This window comes from Mustela nivalis (assembly GCF_964662115.1).
Source record: "Mustela nivalis genome assembly, chromosome: 9".
Taxonomy (NCBI): domain Eukaryota; kingdom Metazoa; phylum Chordata; class Mammalia; order Carnivora; family Mustelidae; genus Mustela; species Mustela nivalis.
Window position 1 is genome coordinate 101,054,531 of NC_139028.1, and position 18,365 is coordinate 101,072,895.

At 52.9% G+C, this 18,365-nt stretch overlaps 1 protein-coding gene across 3 annotated transcripts in view; it reads left to right on the forward strand.

Moving 5' to 3' along the window:
• Positions 1-7,264: 7,264 nt before the first annotated feature.
• The window catches only part of PRDM11 (PR/SET domain 11), an 84,245-nt gene continuing 73,144 nt past the window's right edge, over positions 7,265-18,365 (forward strand). Inside the window, exon 1 of one of the 3 annotated variants that reach the window (XM_082684029.1) lies at positions 7,265-7,800. The gene's annotated coding sequence lies outside the window, so the exon portion shown is untranslated. The remainder of the gene's footprint in view (positions 7,801-18,365) is intronic. The other 2 variants (XM_082684028.1, XM_082684031.1) reach the window with 2 other exon arrangements.

Genomic DNA, 18,365 nt, shown 5'->3' on the forward strand with positions numbered 1-18,365 from the left:
CTCTGCTATATAATCTAACAGATGTGAGGATGTTGAAAATTATAGTGAAAGGTATTCTCTAGAGTGTTGGAGGGTGGATAGAATCTCAGCTGTTAAAAAATAAGCAAATGAGAAAAGATGATTCTATTATGGTCTTTTATAAATTCTAGGAAAAACAAGAAGCTGTGAAATAAAGGAATTTAATTATAGTGTGTCTGGCTCAGTAGCTCACAATATTCATGTGGTCATTACAACGAAAATACTGGGTAGGAACACAACTCAATATTGAGATCTGACCACATTGAGCCTGTGGTGGTGGAAGGTGGGGGGCATCACGGAAAAGAAAATTAAAGAAATGAGTGAGTTAAAGACTCTCATCTACCACGTCAGAAAAATCAACAAATAATATCTAAAACTGATTAACCAAAAGCTAGCAAACTAAGCATAAAATTTAGAAATATGGAGGCAAGTGCTAGCTGCACCAAAATAAATTCCAGATGGATCAAATATTTAAGCAAAATATTAAGTCAATTAGGAGAAAATCGAGGATCACATTTTCACAATTTCCTGAAGGTCCTTATAACTATGCCCACAAAGCCATAAATACAGGAAAAACAGAAAACATTTGAATTTCCATATAGCAAAGGACATCATAAATAAGCTTACAAAAAATTTCTGAATTGAGAAAATAAATTGCATTATACATTTCAAACAAAGGCTTTTGCTATCCTTCATATGTAAACTACACTTACAAGTCAATAAAAGGATGCAAGTTTCTGAATTTAAAATGGACAGAGGATATTATCAAGCAATTCACAAAAGAAGTAGAAAAGATTAACTTGTGAAACTACGTTCATTTTGCTAACAAAATCATTTCCCTTAAAACAACAATGAAATATATCACTGGCGTATCAAATTATTGAAGCTTAAGCAGATGGGTGATATTCAGCCCAAGGGTGTAGAGAAACCAGCCCACTAACACAAAGTCAGTGAAAACTGAAGTCAGTTTGATCTTTGGAAGGCAAGTTGGCAAAATGGCTCCAGAATGTATGGCTGGGCATAAGCTTTGACCCTGAAATTCTACTTCTAAAGCTTATTCAAAGGGAATAAGGAGAGAAACACACAAACTATACATGTAAGGACATCTACTTCATCATTTTCACAATAGAAAAATAGGAACTCACCCACATACTCATTTGTTTACGTCTTTACGTTGGTCTCTCCTGGGTCCCCCGTGAGCTTCACGTGAGAAGGGGCTCTGTCACACATTATCCGGTGTGTGGTCAGCCTTAGTGTTTTAGGAACAGATGAATGGATGAGTGAGTCCACGAAAAAGGAAAGGGAAAGAAGAGGAAACCAAGTTGAAGGTTATTTGCAGCTATCTAGTTTAATGATTCTTGTATTTCTTAATTTCATATGCTAATAGGCATTCCAAAAAATTGAGGGAACTAATTGCTATACATCTGATAACTTTTTATTTGGCCAAGTAAGGTCACTGGAGGAACCTTCATCGTTTACATATGTGTAACCACCAGCTCCCAAACAAAAGAACATGAACATTTGCTTTATGAAATGCTCCACATTGCTTTATGGTTTTCATCTTCTCCACAGTCAGGGAGAAGTTCTTCTCCGGCAGAGCTGTCTTCATGAACTGGCATGTGAAAACTGGTCTGTCATTTTACAGACTGTGAGACTGAGGCTCTGAACCATCTCTAGTACCCCCCGCAGTCAAACAGCAGAAGGGGGACCAGAACCCACATCTCTTGACTCCTGGCCCAGAGCTGTCTTCACAACAGTATCTGCAACCCAGCAATGCAGCTGCACTTTCCTAGAATTGAGACTATTTCCCTATGGTGGGTACTTTGGAACTCATCAAACCTGAGATGTGACCTGGCCATAAATTATCTCCGTAAGAGCTCCAGCCCGGGGTTCCCTACATCTTCCATACATCGGGTAGCAGGAAACTCACTATTTGCAGTAATAGTCCCCTTTGTGATGGGAGAGGTCCATTGTTTTGGCCGTTGACCTCGCCTGTCCCCCAGCCCCCAGCTGACATCTGTCTGGATGCATTTGCACCCAGCAGTCCCGATCACTCTCCCATTTGCACGGGGGTCCTACAGGTTTTGGAATGTGTGGCATTCAGGAGTCTTCTCCCAGAGTTGGCAGGGACTGGGAAACAGCCTCTCTGATACCCCAATCTCTATCCCTCCCTCCTTTCTCATGTCTAATGGACAAGAAGAAAAGCATAATTCTGGGAACATCTTTTATCATTGGCATGATGATTGAATCCAACATTCCCAACCCAATTTAGAGAAGAGGAGACAAAGACTTAGGGAGAGAGAGAGCTGTAGAAGCCATCTGTTCCAACACCCCACACAGGGGAGGTCCCCCAAGATGCAGGGAGTTGCCTGGATCCTTGAATTTGGGAGCAGGGCTGGAAGTCCAAGATCAAGGCAGCAGCTGATTGCGTGTCCAGTGAGAACGCACTTCCTGGTTCAAAGATGGCTGACTTCTGTCCGTCCGCTCACAAGGCACAAGAGGCGGGAGATCTCTCCAGAGCCTCCTTTATAAGGGGCACTGGTGGAATTCATGAAGGCACCACCCTTAGGACCCAGCCACCTCCCAAAGGCCCCATCTCCTGATACCGACATCATAGGGATTAGGTTTCAAGATATGAATTGAAGGAGGGGGTGCAGACATTGAGTCTACAGCACCCAGGAAAGGAGTTTCAGTGTTTCTCCCTGGGCACAAATAAGCCTCCAAAGATGGGTGGCTTCCCAGTAACGGAAAGGGACGACAGAGGCCAGGCAGCCAAAAAAAAAAAAAAAAAAAGAAAAAAAAGAGATGTGTCCACATCAACTTCGTCTCTAATGTGGGGATAATTAAACAAGAGGCCAACCTACTGACAGGGCATGCAGTAAACATAGGACGTCCCATGGCAGCCAAAGCAATGGTGTGAAACTTGAATCCGTTTGTATGTCTCTCCAGCTTGAAGGCGGCCAGCAGTTTCTGCTACACCTCCAGTCAACCCAAACTGTGGGAATAGCATGGGGCCAGATCCGTGAACTGCCCCCCCATCTCCTTCCCTGCATCCCTCTCCATACCACATTCTGGGCACACTGGCCTTCTGCCACCTCAGCTAGGTCCTGCTTCAAGCCCCTGCTCGGCCGGGCAACTCTTCCCAACTCTGTGGGTCCAGCTTCTTCATCTGTCAAGATTCCAGTGAAACGCCCCCTCCTCAGTGTGGCCTCCCCTGTCCTCAAGAGGTCAAGTTGCTCCTCGGCCACCATCCCACTGTCCCCCACCTCTGCCCCGATCGCCTGGATGCATGGTAAACAGTTGTAAGTGGTGCTCGCTTCTGCAGAAACAAAGAGTCTGTTTCCTGCCATACCTCAAAGGGAGGAAATAATGGGGGCTACTTTCGGAGGCATAGGTAGGGGATCGTGGTTTGGGCTTCCTGGGGAGAGGCAAGCTGTTTGTCAGTTGAGCAAAAAATAGCAATGCCGATCTAACCCGGGGCATTAGCTCTTAGCCATCATCGGCAGCTGGGCGAGGAATCCCTTGGTCTTAAGCCAGTTCCTCCTTCCTTCCAAGAGAGGGATCCCTCAGCTGTTGGGCAAGTGAACAAGACCAGACCAGAAGAGGACCGGGCCTGGCTTAACACAAGGCCAGTGGAATCCAGGTCCCTTCAGAAACTCTTCCAAACGTGGATTTATTGTAAATATTTATTTCTTGCAATTAAAAAGGGGGGGCATCTTTAATAGAAGGCAGACAAAACAAAGCTGAGTCAGTAGGATTAGAAGTGAGAAAAAGGGAACAAGGAGGAAGCAACTGCCAAAGTTGTTGGGAACAGGGGTGGAATTTGGCTCAGAGCTTCCTGGCAGCCAATGCAAAAAGGGAAACCTGATCAGTTATGGAGCTCTTCTTATTAGCAAAGGACATGCTTGCCAGTTCCACGGGTGAAATGCAATTGATTTTCAGGTTTTGTGTTTTCCAGGCACTGAATCTTGAGTGAAATTTCTCCCTTGAGGGTTTAGGAGGGATCAACAGTTCATGCCACAAACAACATCCTTGTTTTACAGCAAATGTGGAAGGGAATTGCTAGTGACCCAGAGGCTATTCAGCTCATATCACTGGATGCATATTTTGCAATATCATTATTGGTAGGTAAGAAAGGCCTCAGGTTGTCTTTTCTTTCCAAAGAGCCAAGCTTGATTCCCTTAGAGCATCTCAGTGTCCTCACAGGGCCCTGGAGGTGACTCAGTTAGTACTTTTTTTTTGTCAGGGGGAGGTCATGAAGTACCTGACCTCACACCACAAAGTTCTGGTCACTTCCTTTTGTGCAATATCCCCAAGAGAGAAATTTAGGAAATATTTACTTTTAGGTTGAAAAGCTACATTATGGAAAAGGACAATAAATCAGAAGTATCCAGGAGCAGAAGACATTGGGCTAGGGAGTCAAGCAGATCTGAGTTTGAATCTTATCCTACCTCTAACTAGCTGTGCGGCCTTGGGCAAATTTCTTAACCTCTCTGAGCATGCTTTCCCTGTCTGTAAAAACAGTGATGACGATATCTGCCTTGGATTACTGAGTCAAATGGTAATGTCCCAAAAGTGTGTGCAGTGTGTTCTGTTTGCTTCCATCCCCGTCTCACCTCCCCTGCTAGTAGTTCCAAGGAATTCAAGTGGAGCACCCACTCCACCCCTACTTCTTTGTTTCAGGCCCAACTCAGACCACAGAGGGAAGCTGAGGTACAGCCTCACAAGACCTGCCTTGTCCAGACCACTTGTCCATGGCAATGACCTTCAGATCCCAGAGCAACTTTCTGTCCACACTTGCCCAGAGCACTTGTGCTGACCCTTGGGTTGCCATGGAGTCCCTTGGGAGATGGTTCTAGCAACTGTTCCAGCTTCGTTTCAGATTCCTTCCTGAGCCTTAGTCTTGATTATGTGGCTATGGGGCAACTTCTTGAGGGCAGAATGTGGGATCCCTGGTCCAAACTCTTTGGGTCTTATGGGAAGAACCTGGAGCCCACAAAGGAAGAATCCTGTGCTCCAGGAAACACGGTGTAGGCAGGAGGCTATGCCTCAGACCTAGATCTCTGACCTGTGCAGTGTCTCTCTGCTCTCCGAGGGTCACACCTGCAGCCCCTGCTCCCCAGCCTGCAATGCCAGAGGACCCAGCCCCACTTCACAGATGCAGCCCTGGGAACCAGTGTTCCTGGCAAGGGGAAGCCAGACTGGGCCACACAGATGGGGAGATTTAAATAGAAAACCAGCACCCCAAGATAAAATTCCCTCTTTGCTTCACTTACCAGCTCATTCCCTTAAAGACCTTTTTTGCTTTTTGGAGGCTGTGACCACACTCTTGCTCTTTATCCATTTGGCTTTCTGGACTCATTTCCAGGTCCTCTGGCCACCTACTCTGCACTCCTGCCACTTCCTGGCTCCAGCTTCTTCCTGCAGGACACAAAGAATTTGGACCAGGGATCCCACATTCTGCCCTCAAGAAGTTGCCCCATAGCCACATCACCCCACACCAGTCACCCTGGGCACTTTACGTCTAGGTCTTTGCTTATGCTGTTGGCCTTCCTGAAATGCCATCTTACTGCTGGTGGAAATACCAGTGGGCCCTCCCCTGCCCCCCCACCCAACACTGCAAGGCCCACTTCTAACATTGCTTCCTCTGTGGACTCTACTCCTGGAAGAGAACGAACAGCTCCTTCCTCAGTGCTCTTTCACTGCCTAAGCACTCAGCCTCCAGTATAATGCTTAGGGCAGTTGGATGTGCATTAATCACTGAATTATTTCGAGTTCACTGTGAGTGCCTCCATCTCCCTGGCAGGTGGAGACCTCCTTGAAGGATCCCGCTTAACGATCTTGGTGCTCCCCTGTACCCAATACTCTGCCTGGCATAGAACAGATAGACTCTCTGGGAATGTCTATATTTATATTGGCTGTCATGGAATTACGGCATTAGTTACCATTCCTTGAGCATCTACTGTGAGCAGCCAGGTGATGGGCCCTTTAAATATGCTCTCATGGCCCCTCACACAGAGCTGGCAAGCAGCTGGAGGGTTATAGTGTGGCTCACTTGCAGAGGAGGGAACTGAGGCTCAGAAAGGGGAAGTCACTTACTCAGGATCATCCAGCTAGAAACTGGATTCCATGAAACTGTGTTCTTGATGTCAAAATTAAGGGGGAAAGATGATGTGGTAGAGTAAGTTTTTTAACTGCCCCCCCTCCAACATCCCACTCCCAGAGCCCCCAGCACATTCTGGGCCCTGACCATGGACACCAGTCTTAGGGCGGGGCTCCTAGCCAACCGCGAGGTTGACCTGAATGAACTTCATTCCCTTGGGAGGAGGCCTCCCTAGGGTGGTACCCACCAGAGGCCCCCAGTGCCAGCTCTTGCAGGGCTCGGATTGATGGACATTTTGGGGAGCAGGGTGGGGCGCTCCTCACTGGGCAGCGCCGCACCTGGGCGCCTTCTTGGGACTGAATCTCTCCAAGCAAACTCTAACTTGGGGTGGGGGAGGGTTAGGGTTCGTTTTTTTTTTAGAGCCAGCGTAGCATAGCCTCCCTGGGCAGGAGACCTTGCAGTTCCGCCACAAGCCTTGTGGACAATGCCAAGAGAAAGCGGTTATTTTGGGAACGGTTGTCGTGGTTACGCCATCCCGCGGTGTCCTCTGCCCCATCGCCGCCCCACTGGCTTTGTGGGCGCCCGAAGGAAACCATTCAGACTTTTCAACACTTTGTCTTTATGAAAATTCCGCCCCACCTTTTCCTGGCTACCTTGTCTTTCTGGGATATTGAATCCCATTCACAGATGGAGAAACTGAGAAACCAAGCAACGGAGGGAGGCTTCAATCAACGTCTTTTCCAAATCAGCCAGGGACCCGCCGGCCGGGTTCTCAGAATCTCAAACCCTTGTAACGAATTTCCACTTGAAGAACACGTGCGGTGCCCGACTTAAAACCGCAGCCCCACCGAACCAGTTAACATTACGAGCGAACCCCTACGTCCCTTACCCTCAGCTTGCCGCGGGTCTCCTATGTTTTACAACTTTAGTTTGTATCTCCAAACTGCTGGGTGTTCAAAGGGTTAAAAGGGACCAGGAGGGGCCCTGCTGCGCGTGACGGGGGCGGGGGGGAGTGTCTTGAAAGGGTTAAAATTATAAACGCTTTAATCCCCCCCCCCCCATCTGGTTCTAAATGGGCAGCAACGGGGCCGGGGAGCCAGGGAGCCCCCCCACGGAATGACTTTTTTAAAATTTTAGAACTTTTAATTTCGATCAAAAAAAAAAAAAAGTGTCCCAGTTCGAAAGTTCTTTTAACCTTTTCTTTTTTCATTTATTTTTTTCTCGATTTCTCCGCGGGCAGGATTATAAAACTCGCCCTCTCCTTTTGGGTTCGAGGAGCTAGGTTCCCCCCTCCGGGCAGCGCGCGGGGCGGGGGCCGAGGGGGCCCCGGGAGTTTTCTCCGGGGCCGGGTTGGGACGCGGCTGGTGAGTCCCGGCTCCGGCCCCTGAATTGGGGGGTCCGCGTCTGCCCCAAACGCCGCTTTCTTCCGTTTTCCATGTCATTTCCTGTACTAATAAGATGGTGGTCAAAGCAGGGGAGGAGAGCAGCAGCGAGTCGCCGCCGCCGCCGCCGCGCCGAGGCTGGCGCTGAAACTTTGCCTCGCCGGGGACCAGCGCGCCCGCAGCGCGGCCGCTCCCGCCGCGGGGGCCGCCAGCCGGGGCCGCGCCGCCTCCGCCGAGCCGCCCGCCGGGCCGCCCGCGTCGCCCGGGCCCCGCGGCTGCCGCAGCATTCCCGGGAAGGTGAGTCAGCCCCGGTAGCCAATGTGGCCATTGAAAATGGCTTCGGAAAGCGCTCGGCAGTTTGCCAGCGAGCGCGGGGGCCGCGGGTGCAGGGGCTGCGAGCGGCTGCGGGGGGCGCGGGCAGCCGGGGGCCGGCGCGGGCGGAGCGGGGGGCCCGGGGCGGCGCGGGCACGGGCTTGGGGGGGCGGTTCGTCCCGGCCCCGAGGTGGGTTAACCCTCGGCAGGTAGCTGCCGCCGCCGCCGCCGCCGCCGCTGCGGGATTCGGGGGCCGCCCCTCCGCCTCCTTCCTCCCCGCTCGCTCCTCGCTCGCTCGCCTTGTTACAATGTAGCCTTTTCTCTGCGCCGGCGTTCCGCCCGCTGACGGACGTGGCCGCCGACCAATGGGAGCGGCGGCCTGGGCCGAGCGTTCGGAATGAGAACGCGGTGACAGGGGCGGGGCGGAGCGCGGAATGCTGGAGGGCTCTCTGCGGCCGCTGGCCTAGTTCTGGGGGCACTTTCGGCTCGCTGCCTGGGGCTGATGTCGGGGGCTTGGGCCCTTCAGGAGGCGGTGGGGCCTCTTCCAACGCCGCCCGCGGCGACTTCCCGCCGGATGTGGCCGAGCCGGGGGCCGTTTCTTTAATATATTTTAAGTCTTAGTTGCCGTGTAGACTCTTCGGGAAATCTCTCTGGAGCGTAGCCTCCATCCCCCACTCGCAATCCCCAAGGTGCTCTCTTCTGCAGGAACTGCAGAAACTTGGCGGCCAGTGACCTTTCTCCGGTCAAGGCCAGCACGCCCTAAGCAAGTCGCCGCAAAGAGCATACACATTGCTTGAGCGTTGGGCGATGCTGGTTGAAAAGTTGCTTCTGTCTTGAACTGGGTTGGGCGGGAGTGGTTTGACCCCTGGGATGGGCTGGGACTTAGGAGAGAATAATGTTCAATCTTTCTTCGTAGACGTTGGCTTCATGTGGGGAAAGGCTGTGGTATATAATTTAGAGTGACTGAGAGGAAACACACCCAGTTCTTTGTGCGCAGGGACAGGAGGCAATAATGAGAGATTGCTCTTGATGCCTGGAAACCCTATAAACTTAGGGGGGTTTGTCTGGGCTGGGGCAAAAGAATTTTCCGTGGTGCCATATGCCAGTGGCACCCAAGCTGGCCTTTGTCCACAGTACCCTTGAGAGGAAGGGAGCTGTTAGGGAGGTGGGGTCCTGGGTCTGAGTGGTGGTGTCCTTACCTGTGGGGCAGGGGCATGGTGTTCACCCACCAGCTCTCTGAGAGGTGGGCAGAGTTCTGTGTGGCCAAATGTCTGAGAACCTGCTGGGAAGAGTCCCATATGATTGCTTGAGTTTAAGGAAAGTGGTTCTCTGTTGGGAATCCTTCCCCCACCACCGTGTTATAACTGTATGACTTTGGATTTGGCACGGTTACCTTTGATCTCTCTGAACCTTGCTTCTCCATCCTGAAAATGGAGCCAACAGAACCTGTGTGGCAAGGCAGTTGTGAGATTAAAGGTGATAGAGATAAAATGCCTAGTCTGTGCTCCACACATGATTCGAGAAGTGTTTTCTCTATCTGGGATTATTGTGGAACCTACTATCCTGGGACCATCAGAATTGCCCAGCCCAAGACCATCCGATTCCAGACAGGGCCTCCAAGGAGCAGCTGGGGCACGGGCTAGTTCTCTTTCCTAATGACATTCTCAAAGACAAGGGGTTCCCCCTCCCTTGTCCCAAGAGCCCCGATCAACCATCACAACCATCACTTCTGTCCAGCATTGACATGAGTTAGAGTTCTGTCCTCCAGACCCCTTGGATTGATGTGTTTCATAAATTTGTTTTCTTTGGTGTCAGTAAGACTTCTGTCATTTGAATCTTTCCTCTCGTAGTCTTGGATGTGGAGCTGGGGTTTCCCTGGTTCTAGGTCACTGGCAAGTGTGAAGGAAGTAAAGACCATCGGACTAGGAGTCAGGAGTCACACGTTTATTCAGCTGCCTCGTTGGCCAATCCCCTTGGCTCTATCATAGTCATGACCAGCACACAGCATCCAAGGCCGTCCCTTGCCTCCTGTCCATCCTCAGGAAATATTCTGAGCCTCCGAACTGTCTACCTGCAGCTTCCCCTCCTTGCCAGTCTCCACCTCACAATCAGAGTGATCTGTTCCGAAAAAGCTCGTATCAGGCCTCCTGTTTCTTGCTTAAAACTCAGAAGAGTCTTCTCAGCTTTTGGGATGAAGAACCAAATCGCCCCCATGACCTAAAAGCTCTGGAGTGATCTGTCCCCTGCCCCTTCCTCAGCCTCACCTCACACCCTCCCCCGAGATCTTCCTGCGCTCCAAGTTTAGTTCTCTCCTGCATGTGCCCCGCCCTTCTTCTGGAATACTGGACCGCTTATGATCTAATGAATGAGTTGAGACTGGTAAGGGCAAGGTGGAGCAGGAGAGTGTCTGGGTAGTTCTTGATACTAACCCCTAAACATTTCCAGTTCACCCATGCACAGGGAAGGATTGAATCTGGGGACCCTTGTGCTTGGGTGGGGCCGTGTGGCTGGTGGGTGAGTTGTGAGCTTCAGTGACACAAATCAGGTTGGGCCAAAGCATCTAGTGGCCAGTGCACAAGCCTCCAGAGTGTTCTTTCCCTGTGGCATGGCAGGTAGCGGCAGGTGGGACGGCAGCTGCCTTTGCTAGTCTGTGTCCCTGGGTGGCTGTGTGGCACAGATCCCCTTGACAATGTCCCACAATGGACATGCAGCTTGAATGATAACTAAACCTTTGTTGTTTGCAACCACTGAGATTTGGGGATTGTTTGTTACTACAGCATAACCTAGCCTGAACTGACCGATACAAGGACTAGAGGAACATTCCAGGCTGAGACAAGTACATACACACTTGTCTCGGGACTCAGGAAGGCTCACCATTAGCAGCCAGGGTGACCCTTTGGACAAACAAATGTGAGTCTATCAACCCCTGCCTGGAAAACTTTCAGGGACTTCCAATGCTGTTAGGAGAAAGCTAGAAATCATTTAGCTGCCTTCCAGACCCTGTGGGGACACCGTTTTGCATCCCTCCATTCGCTACGTTCCCCCTGACATGGCACATTGTCCCGTCAGCCCTGACCATGCACTGCATTCCCCCTGCTTAGGCTTCCTCATCCATCTTTCAGCTTCCACTTCACCTCTTCAGGGAAGCCCTCCCTGATTAGATGGAGCCCTCCATGACAGCCTCTCATGACCCCATGTACCTCTCCTTTGCAGCACTCATCTCTGTAGCAATTTTATAGTTGTGGGTGTGATTACTGATTCTGGTCTCCGCCTTTCATCAGACTGGGAGCTCTGCGGGGGCAGTGCCTGGGTTTGCTGCTCTATTTCCAGGGTCTGCACACAAGGGCTGCTTCTGAAGATTCCCTGAGCATTGACTGCAGGTTCACTGGGTGCCGGGGGTGAGAGACAGGGTAAATGAACCCTGCTTCCTGGGTGTCAGGGCAGGTGGGTCCCGCTGGAAGGAGGCATCAGGTGTGGTGGACAAACTGGTCTGTAGGGTATAGGTACCAAGCTCCCCACACTTACAGGAGGCCGCGCCCCATAAGGACCACATTTCTGGGAGGTCTGAGAGGACACCCGGGAGGGCAAGAGTGTGGGATTTAACAAACCCTGAGGCTTCTGCTGATCTAGAGAGTATATGATAAGGTGATGGGGCCACAGGATAGGAGATCCAGGGGTGATGAAAATAATGATGGCAAAGGAGTGAATGTTTATTGAGGGCTCTTGAGGGTCCTAGGCATGTCTCTATGTAGAAAGCCACTCCACAAGGTATGTGTTATTATTGGCATTTCACAAATGGGTAAACTGAGGGCCCAGAAGGTGGTGTAAAAGATCCAGGGTTACACAGGGATATGGCCACAATTGGAACCCTGGCATTCTGATGCCACCTCCTTGAGGATGCCCTCTTAGAATGAAGACAGAGAACCCCAGACCCACTGAGGAGATACCCCTTTGGAAATATCACATGGGTTTATAAAACCCTTCTAGGGGGGTAAATTCCCAGGAGGTGACACCCACCTACCCTTAGGGTTTGTGCAAACTGGTTTCTGGCCCAGAGCTGCTTGGTGGTCTTGCTGCCAGGGCTGGTCTGGAACCATCTGGTACATCTCCACCCCTGCTGGGGCCCGAGAATCCTTGGAGGCCCCAGAGCCCCATGTTCTCAGAGTGGGGCCTGGGAGAGGCTTCCCCACAGCTGGCCCAGGGGCTGTGCCGGAAAAATAAGCCGTGCAGAAAGGGGGGAAAAAAACAATGAAGAATAAAGAAAAAAAATGTGCTGTTATTTTTAAAAAGCCTGTTTCCTATTGCAGATTTGTATCTGTGTTGGAAAGCCCGGTGTTCGCGTGGTGCAGCCACACTCGTGGTGGTGTCCTTGGCCAGGGCTCTGTAAAAGGGGAGGCTTGGGGCCTCCTTTAGTTCTTCCTTTCTTCATCAGGTGATCAGGGCCCATGGGCCATCCCTGGGCCAGGTACTGTGCTAGGCTTGGGGGTGCAAGGGGAACCCGGTCTCTGCGTGGGAGGTGAGCAATTAACCAGGCAGTTAAAGATTCTAGTACAAGGATGTAAGGCAGATGGCCACCGACTCTAGGTCAAGGGAAGCTTCCTGGAGGAGGAGGTGGCCTTCGAGCTGGGTTTCGAAGGATTGAGGAGATAGTAGAGAGGGGCGAGGCATTCTTATGTGGGGTATGGCTTGTGCAAAGGCCTGGACACACAGAAGGGCTTGGAGAAACTCAAGTAGTTCAGTTTCCCTCCCTATTAGTGGAGACTATAGGATCAGTCCAGGGCCACATTCTTTGGACAAAATTTTTTTCCTCCCTGTCCTCATGACTAGATTTAAGAGGAACACATATCGTGCCCCCTGAGGTCCCTTCTATATCCATTTATGGATGGGAAAGCTCAAGCAAGTTCAGAGAGGTTAAGTGACTAGCTCCAGATCACCCAGCTATAATCTAATCTTTCCAGTCACCCGAGAAACCCACATTTATAAATGTAGCCTCAGGGGTGGCCTACCTGTGTTAGTTAACAATTCCCAGCAGGTCTCCTGGGTGCTTTAAATGTGGGATTTGATTTATAAGCCCTTGGTTTACACAGCTGGTTACAGGCCCTTCTCCCCACCTGGAAACCTGATGGGTGAGAACTTGCAGGCACATTTGGACAGACCAAGAGTCTCCAATGAAATGACATGGGCTGAAGGAGGCGGGGAGAGGGGAGGGGGCAGACGGCTGCTGACTGTCCTGCTCCCTAGCATCAGCCTCAGATCCCTGGTGAGTGCTAAGGGGCAGGGACCCTTTATGCAAAGCCACACCTGGGCCTCCAGCCTTCAGTGCCTTCTAGAACTTTCCCTTCCACCACTCTCTCTAACCCCCCCAACCCGACCCGTAAGGCCAACGGGGACTCCTCCCAACTCATCTTTTTCCAGATCCCCTGTCAATGGCCCGTGAGGCCCATGGGCTGGCTCTCATGAACCCCATTTTAGAGCTGAGAAGATGGGGGATCCCAGAGAGAAAGTGGCATGCCAGAGGTTGTACTGTTTAGGGAGTGACCAAGCTAAATCCCAAATCTAGGACCCCTTCCTCTGCACCCACTGTCCTCCTGCAATCATCAGAGTAAGATGGGGAATTCTGAGAGCTTTTGGCCCGGTCTCTGTGCCCTGCTTTCCAGAAGGAGTGGCTGTGTGTGGGGGGTTACTGCTTGACTCTGCTGTGACAGCAGCTCACCCCATCCTAAGGGGACAGAGGCAGCAGACCCGGGTCATGTGCATGAGGACCTGGGGGAAGGGGGAGGGGAGAGTGGCCAGCGGGCCTTCTCTGGCTCATGGTGGGGCTGGGGGCCAGAGTGGGACCAGCAGACAAGGCGAGCAACTTGACCTGGGCACCGAGCTGGGCTGGTATGGACGTCACCAAGCAAGTAAATATGGAACCACCCCCACAGTGTCAGCTTTCCCAGAGTGGCTTCTCCCACTATCTCCCACTTTCCCAGAGGGAAAGGGGTGAGGGCCGGGAAGGGATCCTGCTGCCCGATGCTCGGGGGATGGAGATGGCCGGCTTGGGAGGCTCTGGGCTGGCCGACGGGCCTGGGGAACAGCCCACCGGACCCTCAGCCCCAGCAGGGAGTGAGCCTTTCGTGGGGGCGGCTGACTGGGAGCCAGCCCGGGTGGACTCAGCATTGTCATGGCCCAAGGTACAGGGAGGTGGGCTCTGGAGGGTGGGTGGAGGTGGTGGTGGTGGTGGGGCTTTTGCAAGCCGGGGGCCTGTCCCTGATCTTTTAGCCTAGCCCTTCCGTGCCCCAACCCAAACAGGGCAGCATTTTCCCAGGGTGGTGCAAGATACCTCTTTAGACAGCTGTACCGCAGAGGAAAAGCTGGACCATCCAGAGGGCTGGTATTTAGAGAGGAGGTGAAGAGGTCAGAGGCTCAAGGTGTCCTGGGGCCAGGGGCGGGGCACTTAGACCGGGGTAGGGAGGGCCAGGGGGGTGAAATCTGCAAAGGAAATCAGCAAACTTAGCAGCCAGGGAAGAATTTACCTCCCCCCAGCCCCCCCCAAATAAGACTTTGGGTCTTGGGTGGAGGAAAAACAGAAAGGGAGGACACAAGGCCAAGTTTTGGGCTGGGTGAGCCAGGCCTTTAGAAACATCAGTAATAGCCAAACTTGAATGAAGCTTATGAGTGTGGATGGGTCCCAGCACATTGCCCCATCCCGCTGGTGTCATTAGCCTTCATTTACAGAGGAGAAAGTGAGGCCCAGAGAATTGAAATGACTTACCCAAGGCCACACAGCTATGAAAGGCAGAGCTAGGACCTGAACCCATGTCTCTCTGATTCCTGAGTCTGAGCTCTCCTCCACTGCGTGGGAACTGTGGTTGGAGGATATGCTGGGAGGGAAGGTAGGAGGGGCATCTGGGGGACTTGTAGGCTCCAAGCACCTGATGCCAGGTGGTCCCGAGAAAGTACAGCGTGGGCCAGCTGTGGCATCTGTGTGCTCACCTGAGAAAAGGGTAGGGTGGCCCAGCACAGGTGCTGCCCATGTTACTGGGTTGTTGGGACCTTCCCATCCCATATTTGGGTCAACAGATGTTCATGGAGTGCCCCTCTTGGGCTCTGGAGGGCCAAACATAAACACGTGATTTGATGGGTCCTGTACCCAGAAAAGGGTGGTCTGCAGACCCCCGCCCACCTGTAAGCGGGGTGTTACTGATCTGCATGCGAGATAGTTACAACATTGAAAGTAAGTGTCAAAAAACTCCTATTGCAACTTGACCATTGCTGCCTCATTTTTTAAAAAATTGTAATTTACAAAAGCATCAGTTGGCAACAGATTGGAAAACTCTCCCCAAATAGTGTGAGCAGCTCTGGCCCAGATCCTAACTGTGATTGAAGGTAGGAAGTGTCCTACTTGCTCGTGGATGTGATGGGGAGGGGAGCAAGTCATTCTGCCACCAGCGATGGGAGAGGGAGAGCCTGTTACGCTTCCCGGAGGAAGAGGCAGGGAGCTGGACCTAGAAGGACGAGTGGAAGTCTGCCACGTGGAGGAAGAGGGCAGGACATTTTAGGCACCGGGAACAGTATGTGCAAAGGCAGACAACATGAGGATAGGGCAGTTCAGGGAAGGGCGAGTGGTCTGGGGTGTTTGGAGAACAAGTAGAGGAGATGGCCCTGGAGAGGGAGGCTAGGGCCAGACTTTGAGGGCCTTGAATGCCAGGCTGAGGCTGGACTTAACAAAACTGAGTTTAGGGTGTTCTGGAGGTGGGAGATAGAGTCAGAACTGAGGATGTGCTTTAAGTGACTGCAGAGGCCATCCAGGTGGTGTTTTCCTTTCTGTCTTCTGCCTTCCAGAAGGCTGTTTCTTGGTGCCGGTGCGAAAGTTGCTGGAGAGCGGGCCTATCCTTGTTCTTTCTGAGACAGCCAGCCCCAGGGTTCTGCTGGTGCCCGGCGGCCCCCGAGTGAGTCCTGGCTGGACAGGGGGGCAGTTCTCGGCCATGTGAGCAGCGGGCCTTCCCAGGCTGTCATCCTGGTCAGTGCGTTGACCTGTGGTGTGGTTGGCTGGCCATGGCAGAGTTTTTTTATCCCCTGCCTGATGCTACCAGTGCTGTGAGCTGTCAAAGGGGGCGTGCCAGCTGCGCTGAGGAGTCCAGAGCCATGCCAGGGAGTGTGGGCAGGAGGCGGGAAGGCTGAGCTCTGAGGCTGAGGTGGGGGCTTGGCCAGGCCTGGGGCCTGGCATGTGCTGGTGTGGGGTCTGAATAGGAGGTGATCCGTGGACAGCCGCCTGAAGTGGCCTCCGGCTCGAACTGTCTGTCGGGTCAGGGTCAGGGCTAAAGCCTGCATTTGTGGCCAGAGGAGTGAACGCGTGGTCAAGGGGGACAGTTCACATCTCGTCCCGGGCCAGCTCAGGTGAGCAGATGGGGAGCTCTGCCATGGCGCAGTCTGGGGAGGAGAGGAGCCCACCCTTCCCATCTGGGGCTGCTGGGAACAGCCCCTGGTGTGTCTGGGCCTGCCTGTGGCCACAGGTCTCCAAAGAAGGACGGCCTGCACAGCCCCACCTACACCCTTCTCGGGGGCCCCTGTTCCCAGTGGCCCGGCCTCCCGTTCCCTCCCCGCGGCTCCCCATCAGCTGGGCCCCACACAGCAGGCGGGACTGTCTGGCTGCCCTTCGGTGGGGAGTCCAGCTGCCCAGGACCCTGCGGGATGGGCTGGGAGGCATTTTGCAGCCCGTCTGGCTGCTGGCTTCAGGACCAGGAGTCACTGAGGGGCTCGGGTTTTGATGGTGGCCTGGCTTGTGCTTGGAGGCACAAGGCTTGTGTCCTCGGACCTCCCTGGCTCTCTGCCTTGGGCTGGCCCCACGCTGGACTCAGTCATAGCCCATGGGTCTCCCCGAGGTGGGGTGAGGGCGCCCCAGACCCGCTAAGCCTCCTAGCTCAGACTTCGTGCTGCTGCCTGCCTTTCCCAGAGCTGGTGCTTTCCCCGTGAGCAGCAGGCAGGACCTCCTTGCTTCTCAGGGGCCCCTCTCCCTGCACAGGACACCTCGAGCCTGTTCTGTGTGGCCTGGTGCCACTTGTATCCCAGTTCGGATCCTCTGGGGCTGTGCCCAGGACCCAGGGGCAGGTCCGGCCCTTGAGCTCCCTGCAGCCTGTCGTGGGCTTCTCTGGACCGAGCATGGCTCTTCCTCTTCCTGATTCCCCTGTGTGGATGTGTCGCTTGCCTCTGCCCCAGTTCCTGGCTACCGGTGAGGCAAGGACTCTCTGGCCTGGCTCCCAGGGTCCCCGCCCCCAGTTTCAGGTAGAAACTGTACTCTTCCTTGGCACCTGCCAGTGGCTCCCTGCCCTCCCTGAACACCCTGGCCCTCGGCCCAGGACAGTGGCCAAGAAAGGCTCCACTGCTCTTTCAGACTCACTCCTGTCTCCTCTGGTGCGCCCTTGTCTCCGCCTGGAGAATCCCTCTGCCTGCTGCTTCCTGGTCCCCGCCTGGGGCCACAAATGGACCCCTTTCCAGCTGCCCCAGGCCCCCGGACCTGCAGCAGGTATAACTGCTTTTGGAGCTCAGTTGTGGCCCCCTCCTTTTCTCAGTGCCATGTCCATGGTGCGGATGGGGGCCTCACATTTTGTGGGAGTCCACAGAGAGGCTCTGTGGATGACATCGCGTGTGGTCTAACGTGGCAGACTTGGGAGTTAGATACTGTCTGCCCATTTTGGCATTGGAAAGGTTGAGGCACTCAGGGTTCAGTGACTTTGTCAAGGTCTTATGAGAAGTCAGGGGCAGGTGCTGGGACTCAAACCCGTATCTCTTGGCTCTTTTCTTGACCCCATTGCTGTCTTGCCAGGTAAGGTAAGGGTTCATCGACCTTTGCCTATTGGACTCTCACGGGCCAGGGCTATGGCTGGGGCTGGGGCTGACCTTGTTGGGGACTGGGGTTCACCATGTGGCCACGGTCACAGCTGGGACTCAGTGTCACTGGAGCAATCAACCTTGGGAGCATTTCTTCTGCTTCTTCCTTCCTGAACTCTTGTCCCCACTATGAGGTCCTCCCAGAGACACAACCCTGACCCTTGGAGCCTGAGGCTAATAAAGTATCCCACACAGCAGCTGGGCCTGCTGACCAGGGGCTGGGGGCCTGCTGGAACTGAAGGGCTGGCACTAGGAGTCACTGGGGGGAAGGGGAGAGGGAGAAACTGGCCTGTGCGTCCTTGCCCAAGTTACTGTGAGGGCCCACAGCCTTCCCTGCTCCAGGTCAGAATGCTAAGTGCTTCCTTAAAGCCACTCTTGATGCAGGGAGAATGTGGCCGTTGCTCCTACTCGCCTGATAAGCCTCTGAGGCTCAGAAGGGCCAGCTAACCCACCTGGCCCCTGTGTTCTTCAAATTCTTTTGAAACCCTCCACCCCAGTGCAGATGCTTGCATACCTCCAGGGACCAGTAGTAGCTCACTCATTCCAAGGCAGCCCACTGTGTCTTTTTTATGGTGTTTTACTAAGTTTTTAATTATGTAAGAAATATACAAATACATTTTTGTTGTACTAAAATCAAATATTATTTAAAAAGCTAAATATCGTCTTCCTTCATTACC